The 17,982-nt window shown below is 36.1% G+C and overlaps 1 protein-coding gene and 1 long non-coding RNA gene across 4 annotated transcripts in view; one reads left to right on the top strand and one right to left on the bottom strand.

The window, feature by feature from the left end:
- LOC127446356 (lipoma-preferred partner homolog) overlaps positions 1-17,982 on the top strand; it is a 324,624-nt gene that overhangs the window by 72,063 nt on the left and 234,579 nt on the right. The window lies entirely within an intron of this gene.
- Positions 3,358-5,379, bottom strand: LOC127446370 (uncharacterized). Its single transcript, XR_007898201.1, has 3 exons — positions 4,968-5,379; positions 4,676-4,802; positions 3,358-3,810 (listed from the first exon to the last, which is right to left on the bottom strand). It is a non-coding gene; the product is annotated as an uncharacterized LOC127446370 (long non-coding RNA).

Below are 17,982 nucleotides of genomic sequence, written 5' to 3'. Positions count from 1 at the left end.
AGCCTGGTTTAAAGTGGTGTATAAAAGGGTGATTTATAAGGTGGTTTAATGAGGTTTGACCGAAAGGATGAGGAACTCTGGAAGCTCTCCGAACTGGGTGATTCTCACGTAACCTGTCATGAAAATGTTCTGGTCATATTTAACCTCACATCAATAAAAAATACATGAAATAAAATTTTGAATAAAGAAAGTTGAGCCTACAAGACGAGAATTTTTTCCCATCGTGTCATAATTTTCAGTACCCTTAAGCACGTTTTATCCCCCCAATTCTCAATGCTTTTGCTATTCCCATTGATTTCAATTATGTTTCTCATTTTATTTTTTTTTTTACTTTATTACATGGGGTGGGTGATATGACCAAAATCGTATATCACAATATGAGTAATTTTATATCATGATAATGGTACAGTTGTGCTCAAAAGTTTGCATACCCTTGGAGAATTGGTAATATATGTACCATTTTTAAAGAAAACATGAGTGAGCAGGCAAAACACATTTCTTTTATTTCTTATGGGATTCGTATTCAACTGTAGGTTATAACAGAATGGCACAATCATAAAACAAAACAAGGCAACAAAGAAAAAAATGAAATGACCCCTGTTCAAAAGTCTGCATACCCTAAGTTCTTAATACTGTGTATTGCCCCCTTTAGCATCAATGAGAGTGTGCAGTCTTTTGTAATAGTTGTCTATGAGGCCCCAAAAGGTGGTAAAGCTGCCCATTTGTCTCGGCAAAATGCCTCCAGGTCATGCAAAGTCTTTGGTCGACTTGCATGAACTGCACGTTTGAGATCTCCCCAGAGTGGCTCGATGATATTAAGGTCAGGAGACTGTGATGGCCACTCCAGAACCTTCACCTTTTTCTGCTGTAAGCACTGGAGGGACAACTTGGCCTTGTGCTTAGGGTCATTGTCGTGCTGGAAAGTCCAAGAGCGTCCTGTGTGCAGCTTTTGTGCAGAATAATGCAAATTGTCTGCCAGTATTTTCTGATAACATGCTGCATTCATCTTGCCATCAATTTTCACTAGATTCCCCGTGCCTTTAGAGCTCACACCCCCCCAAAACATCAGTGAGCCACCACCATGCTTCACAGTGGGGATGGTATTCTTTTCACTATAGGCCTTGTTGACCCCTCTCCAAAAATAGCGCTTATGGTTGCGACCATAAAGCTCTATTTTGGTCTCGTCACTCCAAATTACAGTGTGCCAGAAGCTGTGAGGTGTCAAGGTGACACCTTTTTCTTTGTATCCCGAACAATTCTTCTGGCAGTTGTGGCTGAAATCTTTCTTGGTCTACCTGACCTTGGTTTGGTATCAAGAGATCCCCGAATTTTCCACTTCTTAATAAGTGATTGAACAGTACTGACTGGCATTTTCAAGGCTTTGGATATCTTTTTGTATCCTTTTCCATCTTTATAAAGTTCCATTACCTTGTTACGCAGGTCTTTTGACAGTTTTTTTCTGCTCCCCATGGCTCAGTATATAGCCTGCTCAGTGCATCCACGTGAGAGCTAACACATTCATTGACTATTTATGCACAGGCACTAATTGCAATTTAAAAAGCCACAGGTGTGGGAAATTAACTTTTAATTGCCATTTAAACCTGTGTGTGTCACCTTGTGTGTCTGTAACAAGGCCAAACATTCAAGGGTATGTAAACTTTTGATCAGGGCCATTTGGGTGATTTCTGTTATCATTATGATTTAAAAAGGAGCCAAACAACTTTGTGATGATAAATGGCTTCATATGATCACTATCCTTAAATAAAAGATGCATGATCAGTCATATTTTCAAAATCAATGCCAAAATTACACAATTTCTGCCAGGGTATGCAAACTTTTGAGCACAACTGTATATACGTTTCACGATATAGTAAATTTTTGGGGAAAATCCAGTCTGTGAATTAGTACTTCCAAATGCTTCCTCTTATATAAATTTCTCTTATTTGGAATTTGAAAATAGTAAAAAACATTCAACCTAATTTTAAATCATATGTTGTTGACCAATATTATTATTATTATAAAGTTTCCAGAAGAAACTCAAGATCTTCTCAAAGCAATGCAACAAAGAAAACAATGCATAAGTAAATAAAAAAATAAAAAAAGATGAAAATAAAGATCAAAATATCCAAAATTACTTCATTCAGAAAATAAATTTGAACACTTCTTGCAAAAAATATTATGACTGAATTAATGCATTTACATTACATTTATTCATTTAGAAGACTCTTTTATTCAAAGCGACTAACAAAATGAGGAAACATTCTCAGCAGCCTGCGGAGCGCATCTTTTGGATTTCATAGTATTCTTTTTATATTTGAGGAGGTAAAACTTGTATGAAGTGATTAAACTAACATGAATGAATGGTGTTCGTTTAACTTGAATGAATGGTGCTCATTTAACATGAATGAATGGTGTTCGTTTAGCTTGAATTAATGGTGTTCGTTTAACTTGAATGAATGGTGTTTGTTTAACATGAATGGTGTTTGTTTAACATGAATGAATGGTGCTCGTTTAGCTTGAATGAATGGTGTTAGTTTAACATGAAGGAATGGTGTTCGTTTTACATGAATTAATGGTTTTCATTTAACATGAATCAGTTATGTTCTGCTACATTTAAGCCTTCTTTTCTTGTTTATCCTACATGTTTATATCATGTTAGATGAAGTCGATTAGGTCAGGTTACTAGAACTAGGTATAATTCCAGTTATAAATGTCAATTCTATTTTCTCATTCTTCAGTAACTGTCAAACGAGACTACAGAGGCAGCACACGGTATGAAACTAATCCATTTATTGGAAAAAAAAAGTTCTGAAGTCTGCCATACATTTCACATTCAAAGCTTAAGGGAATACAGGTTCAATACAAGTTAAGCTCAATCAAAAGCATTTGTGTCAGTGTCAGTGACTCGTCCTTCCTTTTCTTTAAGTGAGGCATTTACAAGGGATGTAAATGTGGGCAATTTTTGGAGGGTTTAAAATCACTTTAAACCCGTATAAGTTCTACTAACTTAAAAAATTTGAGTTAACTGTTGCCTTTTACAAGTGTCAAAACTTAAGTCTTAAGTATGCATAACTTGTTTTTCTCAGGAACTATAAATTAAAATAAATTATTTTGGTCCAATCAAAATATGCAATTACTAATGTTTATTTTAATTAATAACTCAAAATTTACATTTCTACAAACTTCATATTTTTATACAACTTTAAAATATATATGTTTTTGAAATCATGAATATGCTTTGTATTAACTTTTTTTAAGCCATGTTAACTTAATAATTAAAGTATAATTTTAGGTGACTTGAAATGTACTAGTAGTATTACTTAAAATGTTTTAGCAACTGCCTTTTTTCTCCCTTAACTTAAATGTGAAAATGTTGCAACTTAAACATAAAAAAAACTATTTAAAAAAGCAAACTGCTTATTGTAGTAAACATATTTAATATAAAAAGACAAGGTACAATTATTGACAAAACATAAGGCACAACACTGAAAAAAACAAAAAATAAACACATTTGACAGCGACAAGATAAATTGTCTACAGCTACATTAGTGCTGCACATCCTTCAACGTTAAAACCTTATAAAGCAACCTGTCTTTAAAACTCTTTTGGGTAACTCAGATCCAATGCATATATCAGTCCAAATGTAAAAAGAAATCTGAAAAGCCTGGCAGATGGGTGATGACTTCACTTTGAAGAACAATGAAATTTCTGATCAGATTGTAGTGAATTGCAGCATCTGTAAGTTCTCTGACTGCTGTTAACAGGGCAACTGGTGAATATCCAACATTTGGCTCTTCTGAATCTTCAGCCCTGAAATGCAGAAATAGAAAAAAGTTGCTAAATTAAAGAACAGTGTATTAAAATCTGTTTCAAAATACACACCAACATAAAGTCATTGTTCACACAAAAATTTTACATAATTAACTCACTTGTTTCAGACCTGTATGACTATTTCTTCCATGGAAGACAAAAGCTTTGTTTTATTTATTTATTTATTTATTTTTAAATATATAAATCATCTTTAAAAGGATAGTTCCCCCAAAATGAAAATTCTCTCATCATTTACTCACCCTCATGCCATCCCAGATTTTATGACTTACTTTCTTGTGCAGAACACAAATGAAGATTTTAGAAAAATATTTCAGCTTTGTAGGTCCATACAATGCAAATGAATGGTGACCAGAGCTTTGAAGCTTCAAAAAGCACAAAAAGGCAGAATAAAAGTAATCCATAAGACTCTAGTGGTTAAATCCATATCTTTAGATACAGTAAACAGATCAATATTTAAGTCCTTTTTTATTACAAATCTCCACTTTCACTTTTAGATGTGAAAGTGAATCTAAACAGACTTTTATATGTAAACGTGAAAGAGGAGATTTATAGAAATAAAGGACTTAAATATTGACTGGTTTCTCACCCACACTAATTATATCACTTCAGAAGACATGGATTTAACAACTGGAGTCATATAGAAAAAAGTCATACACATCTGATATGGCATGAGGGTCAGTAAACGAGAGAGGTTTTATTTTTGAGTGAACTATCCCTTTAAGTTTGGGACAGGCTCAAATTATTCTGCGTAAAATCAAGGTCTGTTGAACCACAACAATATTAAACAACTAGGCCCATAATAATACCTTTAAGTGACAAATCAAGAGAATCTCAGCAAGCTCACCAGAAGTCTTTTCTGACTCTAATGCCTTCTGACGAGATATAAAGTCATCAGCGAAGACCGTGCCGATCAAGTTTTACATACTTGTGTTTGGTAGATTCTGGTTTGTAAAGTGCTACTCAGCAAAATCCTGAAACAGAGAGATAAGAAAGGCTAGTTACATTCACAATGGATTGAAAGACATCCCTACAAATGATCAAACTTGTGCATGTACACAACAGTTTATGTTGCCCATTTAAACCAAATAAAGAAATATGGCTATTTTACAGTAAACACACACACACTTGTTACTTACCTCGGAAACTTGTACCATGCAAACAACAAAATACATCCACCTTGTTCAAACTAGGGCAGGAAACTAGTCTAAACAAGTCCTTTAAGCTCTCAATATTCTTTAGAATGGGGAGAAAAACAAATAGCATATAAGTCTATCAGTTAAATTACACAACAGTAACCTTAAAAAACACAATTTAATCTAAAGAATCACAGGCTAACTCCACTAAACAAAAATTTCTCAATGTTAAAATGCTTGTAAAATGTAAAAATTGTATCTTTGTCGATACACCGAGGAGCTACTAAAGTTAAGCACGCGCTGCATCATTGAAAATAATATCCTGTAGGTGGACAAATCAGATAACTGTTGAAAAATATAATCATTAAAATGAAGTTAAACTAAGAGGTTACTGCAGTTACCTAACCCAACAACATACTGTATGTCTCCTTCCAACATTAAGTACTGTTAGGGATATTTATGTAAATACATTTCTGTAACAAAGGTTCGGGTTGGGCAAATAAAGGAGGAAGAGGGAACCGGTTTCCACAGTTCACGTGAGTCCGTTTTATTCACAAATAACCAGCAATCACTGTACAGCTTCACTCAAAACACAAGATGGCTTTTCAGTGTCACTCAAATAAACAGTCCACTTTTCAGCTTCAAACAACACAAGTCTCTCTTTCTCTCAGGGGACAGACACGAAGACTCTGGTCTGTCTGTCTCTCTCCTCTCTCTGTGAACATACTCCCACCACTCGACTCAGGCCAGGAAAACTGTCCAGACTGCCCCCCCCCCCTTTCTGGAGAGGAAGTCCTCGACAGCCATCTGTGCCCCCAGTCTGTGGACCACCTCGAACTTAAATGGCTGGAGTGCCAGATACCAACAGGTGATCCGGGCATTAATTGCGCACTTCTTTGGGTTTGCTGTGAGCCCCGTTAGTCGCAGAGACCTCAGAACCGCCCTCAGATGCTGCATATGCCGTTGCCAATCATTACTGTAAATAATGATATCATCCATATAAGCAGCGGCATAAGCAGCGTGCGGTCAGAGGACTCGGTCCATAAGACGCTGAAATGTAGCCGGGGCCCCAAACAAACCGAATGGAAGGGTCACAAATTGGTGAAATCCAAACGGTGTGGAGAAGGCCGTTTTCTCATGGGATATCAGCGTTAATGGGATCTGCCAATATCCCTTTGACAAATTCAGCGTCGAATAAATGATTGGCTGATTAGCCAATCTGATTGGCTTTTAGACTCACCTCCAGGCCGAGCTCCTCCCTCTCTGGAACTACCATCGCCAAGGATACAGGGACCGCCTCTCTCCATGGTTTTAGTAGGTTGAGGTGGTAAGTTTGACGAGCCACGCCCCTATCCGTATGCACTACCTCATAATCACTACCTCATACCAACGCGCCATGTGACCTCAAATGGCCCTTGCCATTTGTGAGTAATATAGAGTTCGATGTGGGCAGTAATACAAGTACTTTATCTTCCGGTACAAATTCCCATAGCCGAGCTCCCCTGTTATACAGCCGGGACTGACGTTCTTGTGCCTGTAGCAAATTCTCCTGTGATGCACTGTTCGCAGACGTGTCCCGGGTCCCTGCAACTCCAACAGATCGACCCAAACCTCATGCCCACACCAGTGGCGGCAGGAATTTCCGCAATTCCTTTCGGTAGTTTGGTGATGAACTGTTCCAGTACCATGAGATCGATGATGGCCCTGACATCGCTGGGTTCCTCAGCCAGCACCCACAGCCGGCAGGCGTCATGGAGCTGTTGAACAAAGGCAAACAGGCAGCCGGCTTTGCTCAGCGTCAGGGTTCGGAACCGCTGGCAATGCTCTTCAGGACTGCGGCTGATCCGCTGCAGGATGGCTTTCTTCAGCTCAGGGTGCCTCAGGAGGTTGTTGACCGGGAGTTGTTTGGCCGCAAGTTGGGCCTCACCAGCAGCGGTAGGAGGTGGACTGCCCATTGCACCCGCGGCCATTCCAGAGCTAGGGCTGTGCACTCAAAGAGCTCCAGAAAGGCCTCCGGCTCGTCTTGTGCCCCCATCTTCCCCAGCGTCACATGGAGGTTCGCTGTTGCCGGGGTTGCGGCATGCTTTTTTTCAGCTTCACACAACACAAGTCTCTCTCTCTCTCAGGGGACAGACGCAAAGACTCTGGTCTGTCTGTCTCTCTTCTCTCTTTGTGAACTGGCCATCTTTTTATCTCCCCGACTCTCACTGTGAACATAGAGATGGCAATTAGTCACAGTTCATCTCAGGTGGATGTCCTTACCGCTTTCTCTCTCCCCAGACGGGCACTCAACCACGCCCTCACCTCCACAATTTCAATTTAATATTTGTGTAGTTCCTGTATTACAAAAATAATAACAGAAGTTATGATTGAACTTGAAATTACTTACTTTTGAATCCACTCGGACAGCAGCAAACATCTTGATGGAGGAAAAGTGTGTGCTCAGAGACAGCATCCAATCATAAGCATGTGTTTGAACAGAAGTATATTCCTTCTCCAATAGAAAAGTCCTCTAATTAGAAGTTACATGTATGTAAACCTCAAATACATGCAAACCGATTTTGTCGTGTACAGTACAATTAATAAGTAGATATTATGTCCAAATTAATATGCACGACAATAAAGGTGTCTGTTCCAGCTAAAATATAACGTATTTAATGTACTTGCTTTGCTTTGCAAATCACATAAAATTGTTAAATGATTCTTTCAATACACAGTAAGTTCATTTTGTTCATTCAGGCCAAATCCTTTTTAATTGGTGTTATATGTTGTATTTTGGAATGATAGTGAGAGGGGAATGTAGTGATGGGTAATTTATGCTTGATTTATATGTCATATAAATGCAAAGAAGCGTTAACTCTATGGTTTTACAGAGGTTTTTATAACATGAAATGCACTTATTTAACAATAACATTTTTTTTTTTTAATTAATACAAATGTAGTGATAATGTGAAAATTTTATCAGATTTTGACTTAGTTTTTAACTGTCTCATAGGATAGTAAATACCTGTGTTTTTTCAGATTATGTATGTAAAGTAGTGGTTAAGTTATGCAAAATGACAAAGTATTTCTTTATTTAGTCATATATTTTCTTGTAATAATAAATTTTTTAATGTTTTATTAACAGTATTTTTATGTATTTGACAGTGATATATCGCCATAACAAAAGCAATTTTTTGTAAAATTAGAGAAAATAATGCTACTTTTGTCAATAAAGGATACTTTATTTTTACGGTTATTTTTGTTAAAATTGTCATATAAAAGCTGTTAAAAAAACAGATATTTAATATATTCCATTTATACCGTTTTTTTTTTTTTTTTTTTGTTAAATCACATGACATTTTTAATAACAATCTCCTCTTCATACCCTTGACTTGTTTGAGAGTCGTCCCATTCTGTGGAGATGTTTTTTTCAAGAGTTTTTCCTGGGTCAAAAATTATTGAGTAGCGACAGTGATCCCGCTCTGTGCTCTCCTGCAAATTTCGGGAAGCCTGCTGGACTTGTGCGCACTTTAGTGCTCCAGAGATCGCGCGCTTGAGACACACATGAAACACAGTTGCGCGTGTCAGATGAGAAGCATATTAAGTGCTTATGAAGCGCTAAACGTGAGATGAATGTCATTGAATTTTCTTTGGCGGCCTCCACATTTTTTTTTAATGCCATAAAAAATCTGTTCATGTTTCTCTCAGTCTCATGTGAAGCCCTGCCAATGGTAGATAAGGCCACGCTGCACACATTGATATTTACATATCACGTTATACATGATATAGCAAAATCTCTATCGATTGACACTTTATATCGCCGCCATGATATAAAGTTTATTGTCATATCACCCAGCCAAATACTGTTGTACAATTATTATTATTTTTAAACTAAGATCCGAGGGAGTACTACTATGATGTTCTTTACAGTTTCTTTTTTTCACATTACAGTAATGAGAATTGGGGGGTAAAATGTGTGATATTAGAAATATTTAGAAAAATGTTCAAAATCTTAATGGCCATAATCATAAGCTTTATTTTTTTTATTTTTAATGTGGAGTAAAATAGGACCATGACATTTTCTTGACGGTGTACTAATGGGTTGTTGACTAGATGGCCCTATTATGTTTTCTGTGGGGCCAGTGTTAGGATCCGGTTTATAAATTTTATAAAGAGAAGATGTGTAGAGGCAAATTCATACATTACATCTATCTGCTCTAACGTATCACTAGCATTTTGAAAACCTTCTGGTCTTCTGAGTCCTTTGGCCTTTCTCCAGATATATTTTGTTTGAGTATATGAATGCTGTTGGTTTCCAGGTCATAAAAACAGTTACCAAATGGATTTATGGCATGACAGACTTTTGAAATAATTTTTTTTTTTTAATTGCAGGTTTTTAAACCCATGTTATAAATCAAGTTAGTGGTGACAACAGTAGTAAAATTAATTTACTGTCATGGCCTTATGACTACTTGTTTTTGCATTCAGGGTCACAGTGTAATTTCACTTCATAATATAGACTGCATGTTTGTAGTTCTTGTAGTGAGTGTTTTTTGCTTAAACTACAATTATTGCAAAGTTTATCAACTTTATACACTTTGAATGATCCAAACCAGGTGGCATCTGCAAACAAATAATGCTTTTCCCAGAACTAACTTTTCTTTCTGAGATATTTTTGCAATTACTTTTAAGCAACTGGCACCATTATTAGCGGATGCATGAAGTCAGTTCCCCTCAGTTTCACAAAGGGTGTCCTATAGAGTAACTACAGGACACATTCCACACAACATTTGACAACCAGAAAGTGTCAAAATTAATTTGTCTTAGTTTTGAACAGCATATAAATAAATGTCACTTGGTTTGAGATTTTTCTATTTATTGTAATGACATTCATGCATTTTTAAGTGTACCATGTATGCATCCACTCTATATACAGTATCTCATTCCTACACACTCGCACACACATCAACAGGTATGATTCTAGATAAATATAAAGATCCTTTCTTTTCACATTACTCCAGTGGCGATTTCTCAGGGCCAGCAAAGCCTTCTCTGCTGGCGTAACATGCCTAATAATTAAATATGTTTTCATCCTTTCATTCTCATTGACCTTTTTTGCCTATATGTAGTTTCAATCGCTTTCCACTCCTAATTAATCTACAAACGAATAGCAAAAAAAAATAAAAAAAAATATCCAATCAGAATTTATTCCTCAATGCTTACAAGCAAAGTGTGACAACTGTTTCACAAATTGCATGCCGGAAGCTGTGCTCCTTAGCCGAAGCAGCGCGTGAGTCTGAGCTCCACCTCATCAGGCCTTCAGAATTTTCTCAGAATCCCTCAACAGTGTAAGTGAATGGGCATCTAAAGTCAGATTGTCAGATTCATCAGCCAATCAGATTGATTTATTTGTTCTTGGTGGTGTGGTCTTTAGGATATGTCCTAATCCAGGTCTTCTAGCTGGCCTTGAGTGACGCAATCACACTTTAAGTGATGTACGTAATTTGAAAGCGAAGAGCGTGAGATCTTGCTGACAAGTCAGCTGTCGTCACTGCTGTTATTGCCGCTGAGAAAGAGATCCTTATGGATTTAAAAACATAAGATGTTCTGCATGATCGTGCGATTGATTAATTAAACAGGAAAGAGGACTGATTGTCACTTCAAGCAAATTGGTAAATGCTGTTTGCATTGTTATAGCAACATCAGGAGTTTTCTAAGTGTAAATTAGGCTGCTTGAGCATTCAGTGTCGGATCAAGTTTTGAAAAGTAACCGTGTACCCTGATGAAACAAAATTTATTACAAGCAAAATTTAAATCGCAAATATTATTAGAGAGCTTTTTCTTGGTATTAGACCTCCTTGGTTGTGGCTTTCGTGCATGGACGTGTTTTTAAAATGTCAGTTGGTATTATTAGTTGACTGCCACGTAATGTATGCTGGGCATACGGTGTCTTAATCATTGTGAAACTGTGTTTTCTTAATGGCATGAATCGCGGCTGCATTACTCAATCTTATAGATCTCATCCCACTCACACACATACAGTCTCTCATCACATCTCAGTGTGGAGAAGGATTGTTCGGAGTCAAACTGAAAACACACAAAATTTAAAGAGAGAAGAACTCCCTCAGTATTAATAGCGGACTCCTGCTGTGATCCTGCAGTGTGAAGAAACACGCAAATGATGTTCCCCAGCCTGGGCTTTAACCTTTAATGTTTTAATCATTCCAGAGATGAGTGCAGTTGATTTAAAGATCAAGGCTGGAGTTAGCTCTGTACTCCCTTTAGTCAGAACAGGTTGCTATCTAAATCATCTTCCTTAAAGATAAGAGTGCCAGTCACTTAGAACGTCTTAACTAAACAAGTCATTGAAGGCTGACTTGTGTTGAAGGCTCTATATATGGATATATATAAATTGGAAATCTTATCATATCTATTATCTTTGAAATGTCTAATTTTATTTTTTAATCTCACCAAACTTTTGAGGATGTAATTTTACAGGATTTTTTTTTCTCTGCGGGGGAGTTTAATGGGTTTGTTTACAACTCTTTCTTTTATGGGATTTTGTTTTATTTATTCATCAACTCCAAGTTAATGAAGGCATTGTGAACTAACAGATAGATTTAGTACCTTTCCTTACACTCTTCTTATCTTATTTTCTGCATTATTTTGTTTAGTAAGGAGATTTTTGACCAGCTACTCACTAAGTTAGGAAGATCGCGGCTATCTGTTAAGTTAACCGGTGGGATTCACAATCAAGATGTAAACATAATATTATATGCTATGTCAAAAATCCAAATATAACCATCTGCAATGTTAAAAATGATTCCACTGTTACAATTTATAGAACTTAGCAAATAAAGCCACATTAAAAAGTTCATACAAAATAATGTAATTACATTACCTGTCGTCTTGAGCGTTGTTGTTGTCTCTGGCAATCTTGTTGAGCAATGCCAATGTAATAACATTGGATTGCATTTCTCTGTGTGTTTAAATATGTCCTCAAAAACAGGAGTAAATCTGTACACAAATGCTGTGGAGTGCCATGTTTGTTTGCAGTTGAGATAGTCATGTAAAACTACCAAGTTGCCACGTAACCTGTTACATCAGCGTTCAGGTTTCAAGTCAGTGGAAAAGCGTGGCCGGTTTGCGATTGGCCCGACGTGAACCAGCCGAGCACAGGCTTAGCATGAGAACAATCACAATTTCGGTGGAAAATGGCTATGAGTGCTTTTGAAGAAGAACTAGTGATTAGATTTGCCACAGTTCGTGAAGTTCATGGCATTGAATCTGAATTATACTGCCGTTCAAAGGTTTGGGGTCACTTGACTGAAATGTTTCTCATGATCTTAAAAACTGATCTGAAGGCGAATGCTTAAATGTTTGAAATTAGTTTTGTAGACAAAAATATAATACAAATTAATTTATTTCACTACAAAACAAAAATGTTATTAAAATAATACGTTTTTGAATTGGTTGACTTGGACCGAATAATAAAAAAAATCAGCCAATAAGTTTAAAAAGCATCCCAGGGTGATACCTCAGGAAGTTGGTCGAGAAAATGTCAAGAGTACATGTCTGCAAATTCTAGGCAAAGGGTGACTACTTTGAAGATGCTCAAATATAACATAGTTTTGATATATTTTGGGTTTTTTTTTAGCCACAACATAATTTCCTGTTCCATTTCTGTTATTCCTTAGATTTGATGACTTTACTATTATTCTAAAAAAAAAAAAAAAAAAAAATAGAATAAAGAACGAGTAAATGACCCCAAACATTTGAACGGCATTGTATATGAATTGTCTCCTGTTTCAGACAATTAGTAGGCTATCAAGTAGACAGTATATGCCTGCATATTGTGCTTTGCTCTAAGGGTTTTATTTTATTTCACATTTACCTGTCCCTAAACATTATTTAAAAATGTTTGATCACTTTGCATGTTGGTTAAACAGCCTCTTCTAAGCCAGGAAAAGCTGCAATATGGACCAGACTTTATGCCAATAGTTACCAAATTGGCTCTGTAAGACTAGCTACTTGATAATATAATTTAACACACTCAAATAAAATTGAGTTTAGACTTATCTTATGTCTTTGGACACATTCCATAATGCCTTGTAGTTTTACTCTCATATATTAGTGATTATCTAATGTTGCTTAAAACCTAGATCTTAATTTCCACAATGCTGACCTAAAATGTGTCTGGTGGATAGTAGATCTCACTTCAGTTGGTTTTAGGAAGCAACAACTGTTGGGATCCTAGACTTTCTGAAGTAAACACATGTACACAGACCAGATTAGCACATCTATACATTTAAAATAGCACTGAATTAGCCTGTTTGATAAGCCTTTTCCTAGGCACAGGTATCCTGTACTTGATGGCTAAATGCATTACATATACTAATTTAATGTACATCATTTGTGAGAATTGTGGCTAATTTGTTATTTTCTGCTTTACCACCCTTTTCTTGATTATTAATTGAGATGTATAGCATGTCATTATTAGTAATATTTGCCTACTGCACTCTAAATCCTGCCATAATTAAATAAACAGGGTTGAAATTTGCTCTTTTTTTAGGTTGACCAGACGTCTTGATAAAATTGGGTAAAGTTCAGATTTTGTGTCCCAGTGGAGTTAAAGTTGGGAGGCCATTTGTCACGAGTATTTGGGCTATGACGGAACAATTTTTATTTATTTTTTAACCAAAGAAATACAAAATACCTAACCTAAATTTTATTGACCGCCATATGACCAAGTAAAAACAAACATGCTCACTTTTGGAAGAATGACTAATTATTTCCATTGTCAGTCATGCAAAACATTAGAAGGAGAAACTAATGTTTTAAATGTCTTGTGTTGAATTTGAATATCAAAATGAGAGGTAAAGTTTAGATATGACTGGTTGTAGTGTCCAAAGATCAAATGTATTCTGTCCATTTTCAATTATCAATGTTTATTTAATCTCCTTTTTGTTCTTTTCCAATGGTTGTGAATTTAAAGGAATATTCCGGGTTCTATTCAAGTTAAGCTCAATTGACAGCATTTGTGGCATAATATTGATCACCACAAAAATGTATTTTGACTTAACCCTTCTTTTCTTAAAAAAAGCAAAAATCTGGGTTACAGTGAGGCACTTAAAATGGAAGTGAATGGGGCCAGTCCATAAACATTGAAATACTCACTGTTTCAAAACCATATCCACAAGATGTGAACAATATGCGTGGTAACATGATTTAGTGTGATAAAATCGCTTACTAACCTTTTGCAATTTCGTTGCCATGACAATGTAATGTCAACAAAGTTTTAGCAGAAGAATTAATTTAAGTGGTTTTATAAAATTATCAGTTTTACATTTCTGCATTTAAACCCTCCAATAATTGTCAATAAAGGTAATGAAAATTATGCCACAAATGCTGTTGACAGGGTTGGGAGGGTTACTTTTGAATACATACTGTAAAATGTAATTTGTAACATATTCCGTTAGATTACTCAAGGTCAGTAACGTATTCTAAATACTCTGGATTACTTCTTCAGCACTGGTAGATTTTGTCACTTGTTTTGATTATAAAAACTCTGCCAGTACAGTAAGACAAAATACACATGTTAAAAATACATTCTCTGAAAAACCTAAATATCTTATGCACTGTTGTTTCTAAAACAAGATAAATCAAATTGACCTTGTTTTAAGGATTTTTAGATATTTTTACAGGAAAACAATACAAAAATTATTATCAAGAATATGATTTTTGCCCTAATATCAAAGGTCTTACTAGAAAAAATCAGTTATGATCCAACGTGAATTATCTTGATAAAAAAATATGATCGTGTCTGGTAACATGTGCATATAAAATGGCTAGAAATAGCATTTTAGCTTAGCATAAAGCTGACAGTTTACACAAGGTTTATTTCTATTTCTTCTGCTCCAAACTTACTTCAGACTTACTTCTCTGTCTGCTCATATGAATGTAACACATCATAAGAAAGTGTTTCACCGCTGTTCAAATGCACTTTGGATCGCATCATTTATATGTATAAATGTTTTCCATCTGAAAGGACTAAATATTAAATGAAACAAATGACAATAAAATGCAAAGTAATCTCTTCAGTAATCAAAATACTTTTTGAATGTAACTGTATTCTAAATACCAATGGTTTAAATTGTAACTGTAGTGGAATACAGTTATTTATATTTTGTATTTTAAATACATAATCCTGTTACATGTAGTCTGTTACTCCCCAAACCTGGCTGTTGATAGAGCTGAACTTTTATTTAACCTGGAATATTCCTTTAAAGAAAAACATTCACGTAATTCACACCAGACTGGATTTTAACTCGGAGTGATCTGAAATATAAATAACACAGGAAAAACAGGGACAGGGTATCTACTTTTTAGTTGTGTTTATGTCTTTCTGTACTTGTGTGTGTTTTGTTGTCTTTGGAAATATTGTAATCTCTGCCGTTAATGTATACATTTTTTGCCTGCTATAGAGTAATTGCAGGATATTCTTTGCATGCGTATATGTGCTGAACGTCTCTAAGCAAGCAAACACAGCTCAGAGCTAGACTGAGGCTAATGCTGCTTTTATTGGTCCATAAAGCATGTATTTTTTTTACAGTCCCCTGCTTTTGCTATCCAACTAGATATTTTAATGACTTTCAAGCTTTTATTCACAATAAAATGACATGATTCCTGGAAAGACACTCAGTTAATTTTTTTATTTTCTTTTTTATTTTTGGCCTTCACAGGTTGAAAGTGTCGGCTGGCTTTCAATATACAAGTAGTCAGTTTTTGCACAGACATTGTCTTATAATTTAAATTGATTTGATTTTCAACACTTTGTGATTACTTTTTAAATCATACAGTATGCTCTGCAGTTTAGAATATTTCTTAAAGGGAAAGTTCACCCAAAAATATAAATTCTGTCATTACTTACTCACCCTCTTATTGTTCCAAACCTGTATGACTTTTTTCTTTCTTTCTGTAGAACACCAAAGGAGATAGTAGGCAGAATGTTAGCCTCAGTCCCCATTCACTTTCACTAAAAAAAAATTCCAAACAATGAAAGTGAATAGTGACTGAGGCTAAGGACTGAGGACTCCTTTGGGTGTTCTGCAGAAAGAAAAAAAATCATACAGGTTTGGAACAACATGAGGGCAAGTAAACGATGACAGATTTTCATTATTTGGTGAACTATCCCTTTAATGCAGCCACAATGTTGTAATTTTTCTACATATCCTCCAATGACATGTGTCTATGTGTTTACATTCCTCAAATGATCGTTCGCTCGTTTGTTTGTTTATGGGTCGATGATCGTCATAGGGTCCATTGAGGTGAATGCCACTGACATGTGTCAATCTTTAACAGTCACTTTAGAGGTTGTAGACAAGCATCCCTTAGATGTTCTATTACACCACTGGCTTTCTCAAAAATCAAAAACCTCTCATTATGCAAGCTGTCCAATTCCATTTAATTCTTGCCTTTTTGCCAATATGGAACTGTCACTCTCTATCAAACACTGATATTTTTATTTACCGTTCACACTGTGAAACTCTGGAACTCTGTCACAGGGGAGCTGAACTGGAGAGTCCCAAAAAACCATAAAAGCACATGAGAAATGTTCTGACAAGCTGTGAAGACTTGAATTTTTATGGTTTTGAAAAACATTTTTTATTACCAGGGGAATCTAATGCATATTTTTTAGGCAGACATGGAAGAGAGTCGGTAATTTAGGCCTGTTTGGAGGTCTCAACCTTTAAAAATCAACATAGGGTAACGTATCTCTTGATGTCCTCACATGAAATGATAATATGCCAACATGGCTTAAAAGTGCTCAGCAGGCAGTATGCTAAACACGGTGAGGGTCTGCCTTTATCTTGATTTGCCTGGTGAACTAACACATTTCCATGTCTGCCGCAGATGGAGGGGAATTGAGATCCCCTCCATATTAGTGATGAATTGTTTTAATCCCATTTGTAATGCCTATCAAACGGCATGAGCCTCCTCAAACACACTGCTAATTTGGAAAACAAATCAGTGGTGGCCTTGTCATTTGATTAGTGCTGCTTTTGTTTGTCTTCCTTATTAGCTTAATTAGCTCTTTGTGAGTGTGAGATATCTGCCAGGGGGATGTGGCCAGTAAAAAGACTGACCTCCAACACAACTGACCCTGTGCTAACTAAATGATTCCTCGCACAAGCCAACAGCCGACCCCTTATAAATATAGATTTTCTTCTCTTTTGAAGCTAAAATTTTTAATTTTTGCATCACTGGCCTCACCAAAATGGAATTTTAAAAAATAAACATCCTTTTACATCCTCCGTCGTCCATTTGTTGACGAACAGATAGTCCGACCCCAAACTCACACCACTGGTTAAGCCAATGTTGCTTTGTCTGGCTGATCGGGATGCTCAATGTATTGAAATCACCACACTGGGAAAAATCCATCTACAAATGGTTTACTTATACATAGGTGTCTTTGCATATTAATCTGGGATAGGAGAAAGTATTTTAACATAAAAAAAAATTAAATGCATCAGCTTTAACAAGCAAGCGGCCATTTTTAGCTAAATAACCGTATCATCATTCTGATGAATATGTGACTTCTCTAAATGTAGACGGCCATACAGAGTTACTTCCTCTGTCAGATAATGTACAGAGACAGTTTGAGATTGTTATCTGCAATCAAACAATGAATTGCTGGATGAGCAGATTTAATAGGCAAATGCACAGAAGTCTGAGGTTTCCAGCAGATGAAAAGCAGTGGGGGATAACAATGGCTACAACTGTTTGTTTTTCAATAAATACAAAAGCCTTCCCAACAGGTCCAGTCCCACTGTTTCATTTTGTCCTAAATTGTTTGTGGTCACAATTGCATTGATGAGATTAGGGATTAGAGGACCAGACAGTAATGCTGTTGGATATTTTCTATGAGCATAAACAAAGTCTTATGTGTTCAGGTTATGGTAGTGCTAGCGGTATCAACAATGGCAAAACTATGGTGATGACATGAACAGCCCCAGTTCTTGGGAGTTCCAGTGAG

Source organism: Myxocyprinus asiaticus, chromosome 9 (assembly GCF_019703515.2).
Source record: "Myxocyprinus asiaticus isolate MX2 ecotype Aquarium Trade chromosome 9, UBuf_Myxa_2, whole genome shotgun sequence".
Taxonomy (NCBI): Eukaryota; Metazoa; Chordata; class Actinopteri; order Cypriniformes; family Catostomidae; genus Myxocyprinus; species Myxocyprinus asiaticus.
This window is presented reverse-complemented; position numbering and strand designations above follow the sequence as displayed.